We start from the raw sequence: 19400 nt of genomic DNA on the forward strand, positions 1-19400 counted from the left end.
TTATCAGATTTCTCAAAAATATGAAATGAGGGAAGGACTTTTCCATGAAATAATCAACTGAGGTGAACCATTACAAAGCATCCGCTAATGTGGAACAATCACTCACCTTTTCCCATTTCCCACCTGGAACAATTGAGTCTTTAACAGAAGGTGGATGAATGTCGGATCATAATCGAGTGGAGAAATTAGTGAAACAATCATGAGGCGTGCACTGGTTGCAGGAGCACAATGAATAAACTGTTGGGAGGAATGAACATCGATGAACAATTCAGCATAGTTAAGGAGAGGCCTGGAAAGTTATGGATGGAGGAAACTGAGGGGAGCCTCCCAAGAGAACCTGAAAGAAGAAAGAGCAATTATTTTGTGGTGCACAGATTTGGTGGAAGCAATGGTGGCCTGCAGGGAGGGAAAGGTATGCTGAGTAGTTTCTCTAAAACCAATAAAATTGAGAGCAAGGTTTTAAACACCAAATGCATTCCAGAATAATTCTGTTTTTAATAGCTTGTGGGACATGAGAAGCAGATCCAATTTCTCAGGCAAAGCTGACAATGGCCTGAAAGGTGGAGTGGAGGGGGGGCTATATAAATATTTTAAATAAATAGACAAAATAAATACTCCAGAGAACAGGGGCAGCAGCTTAAAAGGATCCAATCCTTGAGTGGGAGCTGAGAGTCAAAGGGGACCCCCATATCACACACCATAGCAGTGCAAACTCATGCAGGGTCAAAGCGGGAAAGTCCCCAGTTCTGAGTGGACCAATCATCCACAGTTACTTAGGTTTGATAGGATTCAAACTGAGATTGTTCCTCCCCATCCAACAGCCTTCAAGAGCTAGGACAAAAAATTGGCTGCCTTGCTTCGTCAGTCAATGCTTGTAGAACTGAATGTCATCAACCTACAGTTAACATCTGAGCTAGAACTGAGAAGGCCTCACTGGGCCACCTAAAAAACCAGCAGTTTGGGTTCAATCTCTCCCAACCAACCAACATTGATTGGAACCAACTTCAGAGAAAGGAGAGAAGCACATAACACATTGCTGCCACTCAGCCGCCCTGAGAGGGGCGGCATATAAATTGAATAAATTAAATTAAATTAAATTAAATTAAATTAAATTAAATTAAATTAAATTAAATTAAATTAAATTAAATTAAATTAAATTAAATTAAATTAAATTAAATTAAATTAAATTAAATTAAATTAAATTAAATTAAATTAAATTAAATTATCCCAGCCAATCAAAGGTTTACCCAGGGTGATAGTATCCTTCCCACACCAGCTGACAATGCTGAACACATATAGTACGGAGGGTGGAGGTCCATTCCCCAAGCTTGTGGGTTGGTTCCCAAATGTTTCATTCCAGTGAAGATGTGAAGATGTTACCTCGCCTGGTAATGAAATGTTTGTAAACCAACCCACAAGCTCGGAGAATGAACCTCCACCCCAGGGGTGAAATTCAAAAATTTTCCTACCGGTTCTGTGGCTTGGTTGGCCTGGCAGGGGAAGGATACTGCAAAATCTCCATTCCCACCCCACTCTGGGACCAACCAGAAGTGGCATTTGCTGGTTCTCTGAACTCTCAAAATTTCCGCTACCGGTTCTCCAGAACCTACTAGAACCTGCTGGATTTCACCCCTGCTCCACCCTCATCCTACACCCGAGCTACAAATATTCACCACCTTTGCAAACGGATCTTGTTTCCCAAGACAACAGAAAAGACTAACTTTGCTGGCTCCAACTAGTTGCTAGACAACACTCCTGCAAAGTTTAAATTATTTATGATTGATTGATTGATTGATTGATTGATTGATTTTATACTGCCACCTATTTGCCCATGGCAACACAAGGTGGCTTATAGAATATAAAACCTCATTTAAAACAATAAACTAATAAAAAGAATCAAATAAATTAATATAATAAAATAAAATCACCCCCACCCCCGGTCATTTAATGGGCTTCCTCCCGCTCTGGGTTCCCCAGGCCAGTTGGCAGAACCAGGTCTTCAGCGCCTTCCAGAAGAGTATTAGAGTGGGGTCCATTCTCTGGGGGGGGGGCTATTTTTCATAGAGAGGGAGCCACCTTGGAGAAGTTATGAGTCTTCAGAGAAGGAGCCTCCCAACTGGTTCCAACTTGGTTCCAAGGCCACCGTGTCCCGAGAATGAAGTGTTATCTGCCTGGCACTTCAGCATTCTCAAACCACCTTCTAGCTTAATATTGGCTGCCAGTGGACTGGTCGGGAGTGGGTGGGTTTGGGGAAACAGGAGAATTGCTTTGTGCTCTGTGTGGGACCTTCAGTTTCCTCCTGACTTTACTTCAACCACTTTCTCTCAGTAAAAGTTCTTTTGAATCAACTCAATGGAGTCAGGAGTTTTGCTTTCCTGAGGGACCAGCTGGGGCAGGTCCTTACAGTGGTATTTGCCCAATGGTTCCCCAATTTCTACACAGAACTACACCAAGTTGACCCTAGGCCTTCTAGGGCTCTCCACCACATGTCATGATCAACACAATTGATGACTTTCCTGCAGATGTGGATATTCTTTTGATATTCTGGATGTTTTCCCATGAGCATAGATTTGCAATAACGTCACAGGTGCCATGACCCATTCTGAAGCCAGCTTGAACATCTGGTAATTCCATTTCAATGGCCAACGCCAGACATTATTTTATGTTCTTAAGGCGCCTCTTGCTAGTGTGAAGGATCAGGATAGGAATTGCAGCAATCCTTGCAGTCATCTTTTTTTGGCACAGGAATGGACGCTGATTTGATACTTCAAAGAAAAACAAGAAAGTCCAGTTGCCTCTTGAAAAAAAAAAGCTTTCGGAATATCATGTGGACTGAATATTAAGGCGTCTTCCCTTGTCCCTGCAGTTATTTATTTTGTCAGATTATTATGAGGAGAGATAGATGGGTCTTCATTAATGAAATTATTAGAAAAGTTCAATCTTGGGTAGACAGGAAGGAAGACAACATTGTATGACATATGTTTCATGATCTTTCAATAATGCTTAGGGTTAGGGAGAGACCCAACCTTGCAACTCCCCACAGAGCCGAGCCCACAGGTCCAACTTCTCATCTCCCACCACCCCAGAGTAAAAGTGCAGAGCAGACCAGGGTCTCCTATCCCCAACTTCCCTAGGTGGCCCAGTAAGGTACCCTGCTTGATGACAAGAACTCCTCATAGATGAGGAGGAGGATGCTCAATGGGGCATCTATCATCTCTTTGGTCCACTACAAATGCAGGATTTGTCTGGTAGGGTAATGGTTGGATATTATGCTTGTCACTCAAGGAAAGGCAACCCTTCCTGGCTCAAACCACAAAGGGTGAGGATTGAAGAACAGTGAGGAGCAGAATGGAGCATCTGAGAGAAGCTCTGGATCCTGTCTTTAGGAAACCCTCTATCGGTCAAAGTGATTGGATTTGAATTGCATTTAAAATATTGATGACCCACTTCAATAAGAGTTAGTGTCAACATCCAGCTTGAGTATCCAAATGAAAATCCAGGACCATTTCGTTTCTGAAATGCTTACTGTTTATTGAATACATTGCAGAGTAACGTTGAAGCAAAACTAACTCAGCGATCCTCAGACATCAGTTCATAGTATTAAACAAAGATTTTCCCAGCCAAACCCCCTGGCTTCCACTTTGTTATGGGAACCATCTGCCTCAGCTTCACACCTTGTTAAGATGTCCTTTAAAGGTTTCCAGACTCTCACAAGCTTCAGTGGAGCTCTGGAAGTTTCATTTCTCTAGTTAACCCATTCATTTCTCGAGTTAATCAACACCTCCTCTGCTTCTCTAATGACAAGTTGAAGCAAAGAGGTACTTAGCTGCCAAAGTTTCACTCTTGACAGTTAGACTGGACAGAATAAAACTAAGTCATAAAGAAAAGAAGAAAATGTTTGATTGTCAAAAACAATCTAGGTCCCCCATAGCTGAAACGCATCTCCATCGGGCAGTTTGGGAAACATCACTTGGACAGAGGCCATGTGAAGCAGTTCAAGGAAGTCTCAGAGGAACTAAAAGAGTGTGCATCAGGCATATCCTAATATTATGGGGATCAAACTAGATGATCCCCCCAAATTCTTTCCCAATCGCAGTCATAAAACTCACAGAAAGAAACATTGTGGCTTCATTAACAAGTTTTCCACTTGCCAAATGCCAAGGACTGGAGAGTTATGGGGGTAATGTGGACATTTCTCTCTCCTGAGATTCATAAAATACTAGTAATTCTAACTTCATCTCAGTGGATTTCCAGAGATTAATCGTCCCTAAGCCTAAAGAGCTTCCACTCAAAACAAGTTTATTCACATGCTCTGAATACTATAGATGAACTCTTTTACAGTTGGAGCGTAAGATGGCGGACCTCCGAGGGGCTCGCTGTTGAGGTTGATGGGGAAAAGGAGAACTTTGGAAACGTCGGAGGCTGTTTTAGTGATCTTGAGCCCCACGTTCAGCATGCCGATGGTCTGACGGTTCAGATGTGCCATCCCTTATCGGGATTGGCCCTGGGATGGCAGAGCTACAGCGAGGAGACGTAATCGGAGCGCTGTAAGGAGGGCGGCGATGGCGGCCTCCACGATGACTCCACAGCTGCGGAGCCCCGGAGATCGGGCATTTCATCCTACGGACTGACTGTAGGAGGTGAAGGAGTTAAGGTGGTCTGGGGAGTCTAACTGAGCCGGATGGAGAACTGAGGGAGCTGAGGGAATCATCTATAGCGACCCAAGCCTCCCTTCGATTTGACGGTGGACGAAAAAAAGCTGGGCTGCCGGGGGAGGGGGGGTGCGGGAAGGCGATGGACCCGGCACCCGGAGGCTCGGAGGCCTGTTGGCCGCTTCAAACAGTTATTTAGCCCAGATTTGAGGCCCGGGGTGTATGGCCCAGCGGTCAGCTGCGCCTGAAAACCCCCTATATGGACCGAGACCTGGGAAGATCGTGGCAGAATTTACTCGGAGAAAACGGGCAGGACTATTGGGGGGATTTGGCCCGGAACATCGAAGGGAGTTGGGGAGTGATAGAGGGGGATTTCCAATTACCATCTGGTTTCCCCCTTGGATTCGCCCCCCCCCCTATGAAAATGGCCTCCCCCCCCCCCCGTTGCTACCTGGACTCTCTATTAGGTCGGCCCATTTTTCCATCACTACTGACTCTGGGACTTTATTATCACCCTCCTGGATTTTTATGTTTGTTCTCTATCTCCTTCTGCTGCTGGCTAGTTTATTCCTGCCGCCCGATTTCCACCTTTAGGCCTTGGCTCGGGGGAGGAGAGATTGCAGGCTGGAGGGAGAAGCTGAGAGTCCAGGTCAAGGACTGCTGCTCCATCTGCAGGGAGAAAGTGACTATTGTTGGCCTTTTACATCCAGCCGCGGTGAGAGAATGGCTGTGGCCATCCGCCTGCACTGCAACCATCTGATCTGGTCGCCCCCATCACTGTGAGAGAGTGAAGGGGCCCCAGCTTCATCCTGGCCAGCCTCTTTTGCCATCTCTCACCTCAATGACTATCTTTAAATTTCGCTGACATCCAAGGTTCCCCTTTTCCATCTCATCATAGTTGTATGGCTTATACCTCGGCAGATTTGCTTGCGCTGCGAGATGCCCCCCTCTCGCGGCGATGGCCTTCCACTCTATCGAAGGCCTACCTTAAGGACGGGCTTTGGAGCCCCGAGAGGTGGCATGTTTTAAAGCGGGGATTGAGGGGTTTTTTAATTAGGGTTTTTAATAATCTTTTAAGGGGAACTGGGAGGGCGACCAAAGGGGATGGGGGGGGTAATCCACCTAGGTCAGGGCCCAGCCTGGCACAGGGTAACGGTCTGGAGGGTGCAGGACGAGGGATTGGGGATGTCATCAGCACGGTGGATGGGAGGGGCAGATATGGCGGGAGCAGAGGACCTTATCTTGTGCCGGGGGTGCGCACTCGCTACTTGAGAGCGATTGCACGCCCCGGTCCTCAAGGCTCCCCTCGGATACTAGGTGGCTCAGATACTCAGGACCTGGGCCTCCGGCTGATGCTGTGCAACGCCAGGTCCGTGGTAAATAAGGCCCCCCTCATTTACGATCTTATTCAAGAGGGGGGAGCGGACCTGGCGGGCATTACGGAGATGAGGTTGGGGCCGGATGGAAGGGGTCCCTCTGGTTGAGATGTGTCCACCAGGCTTCAGAGCATTCCATCAGCCGAGGGCCCAGGGGAGGGGCGGGGGGGGTGGCGGTTATTATTAACGAAGGTCTGGGTCCGAGGGAGACCACTGTGCCACAGATTGCCGGGTGTGAGTCCCTCTTTGTGAGATGGGGTCATGGGGTTCAGATGGGCTTGCTGCTTATGTACCTGGCTCCCTGCCGCGTGGCAACGGCCCTGCCCGAGCTACTCGACGTGATAGCCACGGTGGCAGTTGATACACCCAGGCTTATGGTCATGGGTGATTTCAATCTGCCGTCCGTTGGTGAAACGTCAGAGATGGCTCGGGAGTTCATGGCTTCCATGACGGCCATGGACCTGACCCAGTTAGTTCATGGCCCCACTCACAGGGGGGGACACACGCTGGACCTGATTTTTGTCTCTGGCCAGTGGTTGAGTGGTCTTATTATAGGGGATATAGACATGAAACCCTTGTCATGGTCAGATCACTCACTCCTTCGTCTGGACCTTCGAACCGCTACACCCCACCGCAGGGAGGCGGACCCAATTAGATGGATCCACCCCAGGCACCTGATGGATCCTGATAGGTTCCAGACGGAGCTTGGGCCAATTCCTGAAGATCTGGCACACGACTCGGTCGAGGACCTGGTAGCTGCCTGGGATCGGGCGGCTGGTGGGGCCTTGGATCGAGTCGTGCCTTTGCGGCCTCTGACCCGGTGTCGATCCCTCGTGGCTCCTTGGTTCACCGAGGAGCTGAGGGAGATGAAACGCCGGAAAAGACGCCTAGAGAGCGGTTGGAGGGCCAGTCTCGCTGAATCTGACCGAACACTGGTAAGGTCGCATATTAAGACCTACCTAGTGGCGATAAAGACGGCAAAGTTTAACTACTTTTCCACCTCTATTGCATCATCAGGGAATCGTCCGGCCGCCCTGTTCAGGGTAACCCGCTCCCTGCTCCATCCGGGAGCGCGGGAGGATCCCTTGGAAGGCAGGGCGGAGGATTTCGGACAATACCTGTATGACAAAATCGCTCAGATCCGGGGGGATTTGGACTCTGACTGGGTAGATCAGGGCAGGGTGACGAGGAATAGTCTTGAGAATGTTACCTGGGAGGAGTTTGATGCTGTGACTCCGGATGATGTGGACAGGATTTTGGGGAGACTTAGTGCGGTCACATGTTTACTGGACCCGTGTCCCTCCTGGTTGGTACTGGCCTCCCGGGAGGTTACACGAGGCTGGCTCCAGGGTGTTATCAACGCTTCGTTGAGTGAGGGTCACTTCCCCGCCGCCTTGAAAGAAGCGGTGGTGAGGCCTCTCCTCAAGAAGCCGTCCCTGGATCCGGCAATATTGGCCAACTATCGTCCTGTCTCCAACCTTCGCTTCCTGGCGAAGGTTGTTGAGAGTGTGGTCGCGCGACAGTTTCCACAATTCTTGGAGGAAACATCCTATCTAGATCCGTTCCAGTCGGGTTTCAGGCCTGGACACAGCACGGAAACGGCATTGGTCGCGTTGGTTGATGATCTCTGGAGGGCTCGGGACAGGGGTTGTTCCTCTGTTCTGGTCCTGTTAGACCTCTCAGCGGCTTTTGATACCATCGACCATGGTATCATGCTGCACCGGCTGGAAGAGTTGGGGATGGGGGGCACCGTATTACGGTGGTTCTCCTCCTTTCTCTCCGACCGGTCGCAGTTTGTGTTGGCAGGTGGGCAGAGGTCGACCTCAAGGCCTCTTATATGTGGAGTGCCTCAGGGGTCGGTCCTCTCGCCGCTCCTGTTCAACATTTATGTGAAGCCGCTGGGCGAGATCATCTGTGGCTTTGGGGTGAGATACCACCAGTACGCTGATGACACCCAGCTGTACATCTCCACCCCAGGCCACCCCAACGATGCCCTTGAAGTGATGTCCCAGTGCCTGGAGGCTGTGCGGATCTGGATGGGGAGGAACAGGCTCAGGCTCAACCCTTCCAAGACTGAGTGGCTGTGGCTCCCGGCATCCCGATATAGTCAGTTGACTCCATCACTGACTATTGGGGGCGAGTCGTTGGCCCCCACAGAGAGGGCTCGCAATCTGGGAGTCCTCCTGGATAGGCAGCTGTCCTTGGAGGAACATCTGACGGCTGTAACCAGGGGGACCTTTTGTCAGGTTCGCCTGATCCGCCAGTTGCGGCCCTTTCTTGATCGGGATTCCCTGTGCACAGTCACTCATGCCCTCGTCACCTCTCGCCTTGATTACTGCAATGCTCTCTACATGGGGCTCCCCTTGAGGAGCACCCGGAGGCTCCAACTGGTCCAGAATGCAGCAGCGCGGGTAGTGACGGGAGCAGCATGGCGCTCCCATGTAACACCACTCCTGCGCGAGCTGCACTGGCTCCCAGTGGTCTTCCGGGTGCGCTTCAAGGTGTTGGTTATTACCTTTAAAGCGCTCCATGGCATAGGGCCTAGCTATCTTCGAGACCGCCTGCTGCCACCGACAATCTCCCATCGACCTGTGCGCTCCCACAGAGAGGGCCTCCTCGGGGTGCCATCAGCCAAACAGTGCAGGCTGGTGACCCCCAGGGGGAGGGCCTTCTCTGTGGGGGCTCCTACCCTCTGGAATCAATTGCCTCCAGAGATAAGGAGAATCCAAGACCTCGGTGCCTTCCGCCGTGCCCTTAAAACCTTCCTTTTCCAGCAAGCCGGGCTGGCCTAATTTTTTAAGTGTTTTTAAGTGTTTTGTTTATTGTTTTTAATTAATGGGGCCAAATTTATATATGTATATTTTAACTGTATTTTAATATTTGTACTTGATGTTTTTACTTGGCTGTTCACCGCCCTGAGTCCTCAGGGAGAAGGGCGGTATACAAATTCAAAATAAAATAAAAAAATAAAAAATTATCCTGAAGCTTTAAAACTCAACTTGAACCGTCTCAAGTCATCAGAGCATCACAGTTCCTGCAAGACCCTCCTTTGGCTTGCTCTAGGAAAGAGATCTCTTTCTGTGACCAATGATTTCACTGTTAGTCTTGCTTTGGACCTTGCCTGCAACCATCCAGATGGACCTGAGGCCGAACTGCTTCTGGAGGAGACCTTTAGAAGAGCAAAAAGACTATTACAGACCTGGAGATCTCATTATCAGTGGAAACCTGCCTCTCTCCATTACTCTAGTTCTACAGCTTTCTTTCCATGAGTCTCCTGCTGATTGGGATGTCCTGTCTCTGTAAGTGTTTCCTTGATTGTCTTTTTTTCTCAGGGCAATGTGGAAAGGGCAGTCTTGAAGATGGGGCAGATTTAAATCCCACCCAGCTTCAGTTGATGTAGAGTGTTCCTAATTAGGACACATTGATTCTTCTTGATGATTCAATCTCTCTCTAATCCCCTCCTCAAGTCCTTCACAATGAATAGGGAGTCAATCTTTTCTCCACGTTCCTGAAGGCAGGATACACATTGCAGAGAATCCACTTTGGGCTGAACTTGGGGAGAAATAATGTTAGAGTCCTCTGTCATTAGCTGGACTAAATTCATCTTTCCATCTCATTATTTCTCACTGGGGACAATCCAGATTTATTGACTTAAACATTACTAGCCAGCAAAAATTAAACTGGTCAGGCATTCAATTTAATTCAATTTCATCCCATTTATTGGATTATAAAGTCACCAAATTCAAAAGGACTCTGAGAACATGATAATCAATCAATCAATCAATCAATCAATCAGAATAAAGCTGGAAGGGACCTTGGAGGTCTTCTAGTTCAACCTCCTCAAGCTCAAGCAGGAGACCCTGTACCATTTCTGTCCATTCTCTTCTTAAAGACCTCCAGTGAAACACCCATAACTTCTGAAGGCAAACCATTCCACTGCTTTATCGTTCTCACTGTTAGAAAATGTGTCCTTAATTCCAAGTTGCTTCACTCCTTGATTAGTTTCCATCCATTGGAATACAGCTCATGGTGTAAATTATAACTTGTGTATCAACTCATTTAAATGTACTGCAGAGAGAGGGGGGAAGAGGCTTTGTCATAACACTGTTGACAGTAGTAGTAGGATCAACTGATTGACAACAACCCTGTTTTCTGACAGCAGTATAATAAATTGTATTGATCTGTTTCATGATTAACTCCTAGAATCCTGATAATACTTTCTTAACAAAAATCTCCCTCCTGCTCCTGTTTTTGTCTTCTAACTGTCACTGCGTTATTTTATTTACCAGCTGAGCTTCTTATTTCTGGACTATCAGACTTTCCGTACCTTGCCAAGAATTGTTATCAGAAGCTACTATGCATGTCCATCCACCCACATTCCTTCACTTGCTCTCACACTCCTTCCTTTGTTTTCCTGCCAGCAAGGTCCGGCTTGGCCCGGCAGGAGACCTCGCTTGCCAAAATGTAACAATTAACTTTTCTTAGTTAGTGAGGTGTTTTATTTTCTTTATAACAAATAAATGAGTTTTATTAGAAACTTTTCCTCGCGTTTCTTTTCAGATTATTGCAACTTGGAATAAGCCACGATACATCTCCTCTAAACCAGGGTAATTAGTCCCAGAGCCAAACATGGGATTAATAAATGCCCTGACACTAACACTTGCAACAAAGACCTATTCCCAAGAACTACCAACACGTCCTGGCCTTGGCATTTGCTGTCCAGGAGATCAACAAAGACCCACAGCTTCTCCCCAACATCACCCTGGGTTTCCGTATCTACGAAGAGAATGACTATGCAAGCATGACTCAAGATGTCAGCCTGTCTCTGCTCTCCAGTCATGGAAAATTGTTCCCTAACTATAAGTGTGACACACAGGACAACCTTCTCTCTGTCCTTGGGGGTCTCAACTCCAGAACCTCATACCAGATGGCAACCATGTTTGGCAATTTCAAGGTTTCTCAGGTACGTGGACACGTAACATGATGAAAGGGGGAATGATGTAAGCTCTGCCTTCTGTGGTTACTGCCAACAACTTACAGAGCCAATTCTGTGACCAGAAAAGACCTCATGAAGGAGCAAGGTTGTAGGGAAGAGGGTCTAGAATAGGATACTCTGCTATTCTGGATGGTCTTAGATTAATACATGTACCATGCTCCTTGCTTAACCTCTTCCCTTTCCTCCATCTCCACCCTCCCTTCAGCTAGGTTACCACTTCTGTGACCCTGTTTTGAGGGATAAGAGCCGGTTCCCCACCTTCTACCAGATCGATCCCCAGTATCACCTGCAGAATGAAGCCATTGTCCAGCTCCTTCTCTATTTCCAGTGGAACTGGATTGGGATGGTTGTTCAGAGGTCAGAGAGCACTGACTATTTCATCCAGATTTTTAATGCCACCCTCGCCCAGAATGACATTTGCATACAATTTGTGAAACAGATCTTGCCTCGAATCTCAGTGTTCAATGAATTGCAGGGCGATCAAATAGATATGCTTTGGACAATTTTGAACAGTGATGCTCATGTTGTGATTGTCTCAGGGGATTCAAATTCTCTGCAAAGTCTTATACTAACCCTCTACGTTTATGAAGAAGAGAACAATGCTTCTTCTGGGAAGGTCTGGATCCTGACCACCCAATGGGAATTTTCAGCTATTGGCTATCACTACGATTGGGTGAAATTAAAATCTCTCCATGGCGCTTTGTCTTTCACGGTTCACACAAAACCGGTGCCAGGATTCAAAGATTATCTCTGGGCTCTGAATCCACAGGAACCCCACGGAGACGTCTTTCTCCCCGAATGGTGGGAAGTTGCATTTGACTGTGTGGTTTTGAAGGCAGGTCTGGCCTCACCTGATGGCCGAAGGGTTTGCACAGGGGAGGAGAACCTGGACACCCTCCCGGCCTCCGTCTTTGATGGAAAGATGACTGGATTCAGCTACAGTGTCTACAATGCTGCCTATTCTGTGGCACATGCATTATGTGCTGCATATACGTTGGAATCACAATGGGCATTGAAGAGGGGCAGAAAGAAGCCACACCTTCACTTCTCTGTGGAGCCCTGGCAGGTAATTCTCATCTTCAACTCTTCCCTTCTGGTCCAGGAAACAGATTTACTGTAAGGATCTGCCTCTCCTCCTTTCCCAAGAAAGCATAGACTCTTGAAACATGGTATTTCAAAAGGAATCTTTTATTGAGAAGAAGTCTTTATCTTTATCTTTTATTAGATTTGTATACCGCCCTTCTCCTTTCGGACTCAGGGCAGTGAACAGCCAAAATAAAAACATTTGTACACAAAAGTTAAAATAATTATTAAAATAATTAAATGAAATTTGGCCCATAATTTAAAACATATCAATTAAAAATCAGTATCAAATGTTAAAACCAACGTGGAATCATAGCAAGTGATAGCAGAACAAGCGAAGCAGACTCTAAATTTCCTCCCGAATTGCACAGTTAGAAATAGGGGTCTAGAATCCATCCCTCCAGTCTAAACGTGGATTTCAGCCAATCCACAGCTGTGAAGATGTTTATTGTAACAGCCGTCCTGAGAACCAGATAAGGATCCGTTCCCATGGTCTTCTTCCGCTTTCAACCAACTGACACAATCCACATGGCCCTCCCTCCTTATTTCACTCCCAGAAGGTGAGAATATTGCAGGGCATTTAGGTGCCAGGAAAAAGGTTATAAAATACAGCTTATCTCCGTGCTTCCCCCTCCCTCCATTTGAATGGCAGTATCACATTAGGGATCTGACATTTACACTCTTTTAAGATTCATTTACTTTTGCCTGTGAACTCCACTGTCTTGTCTTTTCCCTAATATTTTCCTCCTCTATTTAAAACTTATATAAATCTTGAAATTTTTAATGCCATTTCTATTTTAGCAATCACAGCTGGAAAAGGAAAAAAGAGTCGTACACTGTTTTGCCCTAATTATACCGTTTGCTGGTGCTGTGACTGAGTTATCCATGGGATTTTCATTGCTCTATTTCGATTGTTCAGCCAACCTTGTGTAGCCAGTTAATCATTCAATCTTTACCTTGGTCATTATTTTCAATAATTTTTCCAGCAATTTATAAATTTGGATCCTACTACGTAGACTCTTACATATCTTGATAATATCTGTCAAAGTGTTTACAGCATGACTACTATTTTTGAGACAACCCAGGAACAAAATACAGGACACAGTGGTTTTGTCATTACAAACAATGACTTATATACTGTTTACTGTTATAGACTTTTATATACAGACATAAATGTGGTAGGCACATACTAGGCAAGCAATCAATCTTCAACTCTACATGGAGAACTACAGTACAATGCAGGTAGAACACAATGAAGAGTCTGATTCACGGGGAGAGAGAGAGACACCCTCTTATGGTCTCCCTTATATAGACATCTTCTTAAAGTGGCAATAACCCTGCTGACTCATCCTCAGTCTTAAAGTGGCAATAACCCTGCTGACTCATCCTGGTCCACAGCCTTCCAGCGGCTGGTCAGTTTTAAATCTTCATTATCCTGACAATATCGATATACTGTATAACTTGAGCAGGGGGTGGGACAAGAAGACCTCCAAAGTCCCTTCCAACTCTGTTTTTCTTCCATTATAAGTTTTTGGGTTCTCTTGAGGCTCACATGTATCCTCCACACTTGTCCATGTTTGCCCATTGTGTAATGCTGCCCCACAAATGTTGAAATCAGTTTAGAGCTTGTTCCATTTTGAAGTCACCTTTCCATTTGGAAATGTCTTGCCAATGACAGAACAGCCCTGATATGTTCTGGAATATAGAATCATAGGGCTGGAAGAGGTCTTCTAGTCCAACCGTCTGCTCAGGGAAGACCTTATATCTTCCCAGACAAATGGCTGTTCAGTCTATTTCTGAAAACTTCCAATACTTCAGTACTTTCTATTCCTCTTGAACATTTGTAACTGGAATCAAAGGAAGAGAGATCCAGAAGACCCTTGGAAGTGAGTGTGAACTTCACAAGCAGCATTAGTCAAAGAGCGTAGCTGTCTGATATAAAACTTTCACTGGCTGTAAGGCACTCAAAGATTAATAGGATCAGTTCCCACTTTAGTCAGTAGGCTGAAGTGTGTATTAAAGGCACCTTTTAATTTCTGCTACATTTTTGGTGAGTACATGACAAGACAAAACTGGGCTTGTTGAGAAAGCATCTGAAATAGTCAATGTGAATAAACAAATAAATAAACAGACTGTACAATGATGAGCCGAGATGGTGCAGTGGTTAGAGTGCAGTACTGCAGGCTACTTCAGCTGACTGCTAGCTGCAGTTCAGCAGTTCAAATCTCACTGGCTCAAGGTTGACTCAGTCTTCCATCCTTCCAAGGTGGGTAAAATGAGAACCCAGATTGTTGGGGGCAAAGAGACTGACTCTATAAGTCATTTAGAGAGGGCTGTAAAAGAACTATGAAGTGGTATATAAGTCTAAGTGCTATTTCTATTGCTATTGTAAGATTGGTGATCAGGACAAGGGTTAGAAGTTTGGATTGTTGTTATTGTTGTTAGTTGTGAAGTCGTGTCTGACCCATCGCGACCCCATGGACAACATTCCTCCAGGCCTTCCTGTCCTCTACCATCCTCTGGAGTCCATTTAAACTCACACTGATTGCTTCAGTGACTCAATCCAGCCACCACATTCTCTGCTGTCCCCTTCTTCTTCTGCCCTCAATCGTTCCCAGCATTCGGCTCTTCTCCAGGGAGTCCTTCCTTCTCATTAGGTGGCCAAAGTTTGGATTAGGGGCAAGAAAGTCCCTTCTGTTCCCATGAAGGACATCAATGCCTCTTGCCAGAACTGGAGCAACGTGCAATATCAGTGCATCTCATTCATGACTTCGGTTAACAGCTTAACCAAAAATATTTTGCAGGCAAGTCATTTGGAACCAGAGTTTGACTCATTTATCTTTCTAAGCACCTAGTTTTCCTTGGATATAATTTGTGGTTTCAATCCTTGAAGCTGAATATCCAGCAGCTCCAGAAATAGAACGTGGCCTCCATTTAATGCTTAGTTGTAACTTTGATATAACCAGATACCATATTTTACAATATTAATTAAATCTCCTTTCAGCAAGATATTTTCCTCTCCCTTCAAACTTTTTTTCTAATGTTTGCCCATTTATTCACCAGAGGTGATTCTCTCCAACAGCTATCGGCACATTTGCAATTGTGGCTGTGCAACAGTGCATAATAAACTCACAAAATTGTTGGTGGTGGGGAAAATAGCAGGGAATAATAAGAAATATTACCTATGTTCACCACATTGAGCTACTTATAAAGTAATAAAGGCTGGATAAAAATATAATAACTACATGTAAAAACTATTGGGGAAATGCTGGGTTCATCAACTTCAAAAATGGTTAACTCCATCTGTCTTTTATCTCTGGGATACAGAAAAACATTTATTTTGCATATCACGATTTAAATTCTCTTGGTTGTTTGTTGCTTGTCTCGCGATTCCAGATGCACAACTTCTTGAGAAAGGTCCTTTTCAACAACACCGCTGGTGAGGAAGTCTCCTTTTCAGAAACTGGAATGAAATATGCAGGATTTGACATCCTCAACTGGGTCGTCTTTGCAAATATGACGATCCTTCAAGAGAAAGTCGGATGGGTCAATCCGGAGGCTCCTTCAGCTGAAGGTTTCAGCATCAACGCTGATTCCATTGTGTGGGCTAACCAGGTGGGGAGTAGATTTTGTTTCCAGGATGTTGCAATGGAAATTCTATTCAGGGGAAGGAGGAAAAAGGGCTGCTTTGACGCAGACCCCGAAGCCAAGCTGAACATTTTTAACCTCTCCATCTCAAAGCTACTCTCACTCTCCTTTCAGACAAAGCCTTTCTCCTGTTGTGTGAAGCGCTGCTGTCCAGGACAAGTCAGGAAAGTTGCAGAGGGGAAGCGCTCTTGTTGCTACGAATGTGTTTCTTGCCCAGAAGGGACCATTTCTAATGAAACAGGCAAGTTGCTCAGTGAGACCCTCAAGCACGAATGAGGAGGTCTGGAGTGGCTGCCTGGGGAGGAGTGAGAGAATATGAGGTGGCAAATCAGTTGAGCAAATCAACATGGAAATTATTCAAAACTTTTAAGAGTGGTCCATTGAATGCATCCTTCTTTAAGTTGCTAGCAGCAGGTTTAACTTTTATATACTTTTTCTATGTTTTAATATTTTAATGAACACTGCCCAGAGACTCTTGGTGTGGGCTATGAGAATTTCAAAATGTAATAATTAAATAAAACAAATCAATTATTATCTTCTGAGATTGATTCCACTGGATGCATCTGCATTGTGTGGAGCAGAAATAAAGAGACAGGGAGGATAGGACATTTCACTTCCTTCACTGGGAAAACATTTCCCCTCAAAGAGAAACCCTGGTTCTCTGTCTAATGTCAGCTGGTGCCTGTTCTTCCAGATGCTGCTCAGTGCATCCCCTGCCCAGAAGACCAAACAAGAACCACGTCCTGTGCATTCCCAAGACTATGAACTTCCTCTCCTATGAGGATACACTCAGCTTCACTTTAGTTTGTCTAGCTCTTTTCTTCGCTTTGACCACAATCCTCATGTTGGCAGCCTTCATCAAGCACCGCAACACACCCATCGTCAAGGCCAACAACCGTGATCTCACCTACCTTCTCCTGGTTTCCCTCCTGCTCTGCTTCCTCTGCTCCTTCCTCTTCATCGGGCAGCCAAGGAACCTCACCTGTCTCCTCCGACAAACCACTTTCGGCATTGTCTTCTCCGTTGCTATTTCATCTGTGTTGGCAAAAACTCTGACTGTAGTTGTGGCCTTCATGGCTACTAAGCCAGGAAACAGGGCAAGAAAACTCTTGGGGAAGCAGCTGGTGTTAGTCCTGGCCTGTCCCCTCGTGCAAACAGCTCTTTGTGCCTCCTGGCTGGCAATCTGCCCCCCATTTAGTAATTTGGATTTTCATTCTGTGATAGGAGAAATTGTGATGGAATGCAATGAAGGTTCAACTGCCATGTTTTATGCTGTCCTGGGCTACATGGGTTTTCTGAGTCTCATCAGCTTCATAGTGGGTTTTCTGGCCAGGAAACTGCCTGACAGCTTTAATGAAGCCAAGTTCATTACTTTTAGCATGCTGGTCTTCTGCAGCGTTTGGATCAGCTTCCTCCCCACCTACCTGAGCACCAAAGGGAAGTCCATGGTGGCCGTGGAGATCTTCTCCATCTTGGCCTCTGCAGCTGGTCTGCTGAGTTGTATCTTTCTCCCCAAATGCTACGTTATAGTGCTGAGGCCAGATCTGAACAATAGAAGTCACCTCATGAGGAAAGTTAAGTAGGAAAGTAAGAAAACTTATAGTCCCTTCTGTACAGATGGATAGAGAAGTTTCCACTCCAAATATATCCAAACACAACAAGCACATTCTAGCTAAAAGTGACATTGAGGTTTTCTTGTTTTTCCTGACTCATTTTGCTGACTGTCTTATAGTTAGAGTCTGACTTAACTATGTGACCTTCTTAGAAGGGTCTCCAAGAAGCCTTTCGATTTTATTCAAACATACATTTTAACCAGAATAACTCTGCTTAGCCTTATACATCCCTCCCTTTTATTCCAAAAAGCTCAGCCTTTAATTATTGTGCTTTGTAACGTTGCATTAAATTTTCATAATTTGCAGTTTTTCTTATCTTGAGCAACTGAGATGAAATTTTTACCACTTAACGTCAGATGCTGCTAAGAGTTCCCATCACAGGCTGTGAGGATTGATCATCCAATAAGGAGAATGTCTATGACTTCTACCAATGCCAACCACGTTTTTTCAGGGTTCAGGGTTCTTTTTTTCAGAAATAATTGTTCTGGTAATGTTTGCAATGTCCTTGTGTAGTTTGGATCTTTGTCCTTTTCTCAATAAGGAGCCCAACTCAAGAATTCCCAGTCTTTGCAGAAGTCTTCATCCAGATGATTATCATGCATTAAAAAAAATGGGGGGGAGAGATGACACCTTAGAGACTCTGCTGGCCTAGTGAAGAAGTTGACTTATAATACTAATTTGGACGTAAAATCATGGTTAAAGAAACGTACAAGCTCAGTCCTTTTCCAGTGATGGGTACTGCCAAAATCCCTCACTTTAGAAATCAGCATTTCTCTCATGAATAATGGACTGCAGTAAATCTGAGCTATGATCCAGCCACTGGATTCTTGTGGTCATCAATGGTTACCAGACCTGAAGAAGCTGCTCCAAGAATGACTCAATTACACTCACTAAAGCAAAGTGTCAAAGGGAGGGTGATGGAATCATATAAAATGGTCCATGATATGGAGAAAGAGCCTTTCTTCTTCCTCACTAAGCCATAGAAGTTTAATCAAGGACTCAATGAAACTTGGGACTTGCTGTTGCAGACTAAACCAAAAATATGGAAACAGAATCTCTACCAGCAGACTCTAGCTTCCTTGTAATGTTCCCCAATGGTGTGGGTTTTTTTTCTCATTATAGAGTCATACCCAAGAACTTCCAGCAGGTCCTGGCCTTCTAAAGACAAGCTGTTCCTTGCTGTTAACAAGCTGTTAATTGTTCTCACTGTCAGGAAGTTTCTCCTTAATTCCACTGCTTCAGATACTTTGGAAAATAATTAGCCCCCCTTTTCTTTGTGGCAGCCCCTCAAATACTGGAATACTGCTATTATGTCCCCTCTAATTCTTCTTTTCTCTAGACTAGCCAAACCCAAATCCATATGAACTGGTTCTTCATATGTTTTAGTCTCCAGAGCTTTGATCATCTTAGTTGTCAAGTCTGTCAAGAGCCTTCTGGATTTTGAGCCTATATTCTAAACTCTTGGCTACTCTCCCCAGCTGGGTATCATCTGAAAATTAATGAATTCCCCTTCTCTCCCCTCATTGAGATCATTTATGAAGATATCGAAGAGCGCTGGACCTAAGTCAGAACTTTAGAGAACCCCAATACATGCTTCCCTCCATTTAGGCGCATTGTTTCCATTGAGAGCTATGCATTGAGTGTGGCTGATCAGCCAGTTATGAATCTGTTTGGTGCTGTTGCTGTCTATCCCACATTTTCCTATCTTACCAAGAGGTATGTGGTAGCAGAGGTGGGATTCAGCTGGTTCGGACAGGTTCAGGTAAACTGGATGTTAATTTTATGTCTGGTTTGACGAACCAGTAGTTCTGATGACCGGCTAGCCCCGCCCTGCCCCACCCCACCCTTCTCATCCCAGGAGTCCCCACATGGCCTGTTTTGGATCCCAGGTAAGTGCAGGGGGCATGTGGAAGGCCCATTTTCCACCAAGAAGGTGGAAAATGGGCCTCCCAGATGCTCATGGAGGGCAGAAATGGGCCTATTTCCTGCCTCCAGAGAGCCTCCAGAGCCTAGAGACATGGAAAATGGGCCT

General features: G+C 45.6%; 1 pseudogene; it reads left to right on the forward strand.

Annotated features, from left to right (window-relative positions):
* The first annotated feature begins 228 nt into the window (after positions 1–228).
* LOC139313806 (vomeronasal type-2 receptor 26-like) lies at positions 229–18530 on the forward strand (annotated as a pseudogene).
* The last annotated feature ends 870 nt before the right edge of the window (positions 18531–19400 follow it).

The sequence above is a fragment of the Pituophis catenifer genome, unplaced genomic scaffold (genome assembly GCF_029215685.1).
Source record: "Pituophis catenifer annectens isolate HBS135680 unplaced genomic scaffold, rPitCat1.0.hap2 SCAF_1, whole genome shotgun sequence".
Taxonomy (NCBI): domain Eukaryota; kingdom Metazoa; phylum Chordata; class Lepidosauria; order Squamata; family Colubridae; genus Pituophis; species Pituophis catenifer.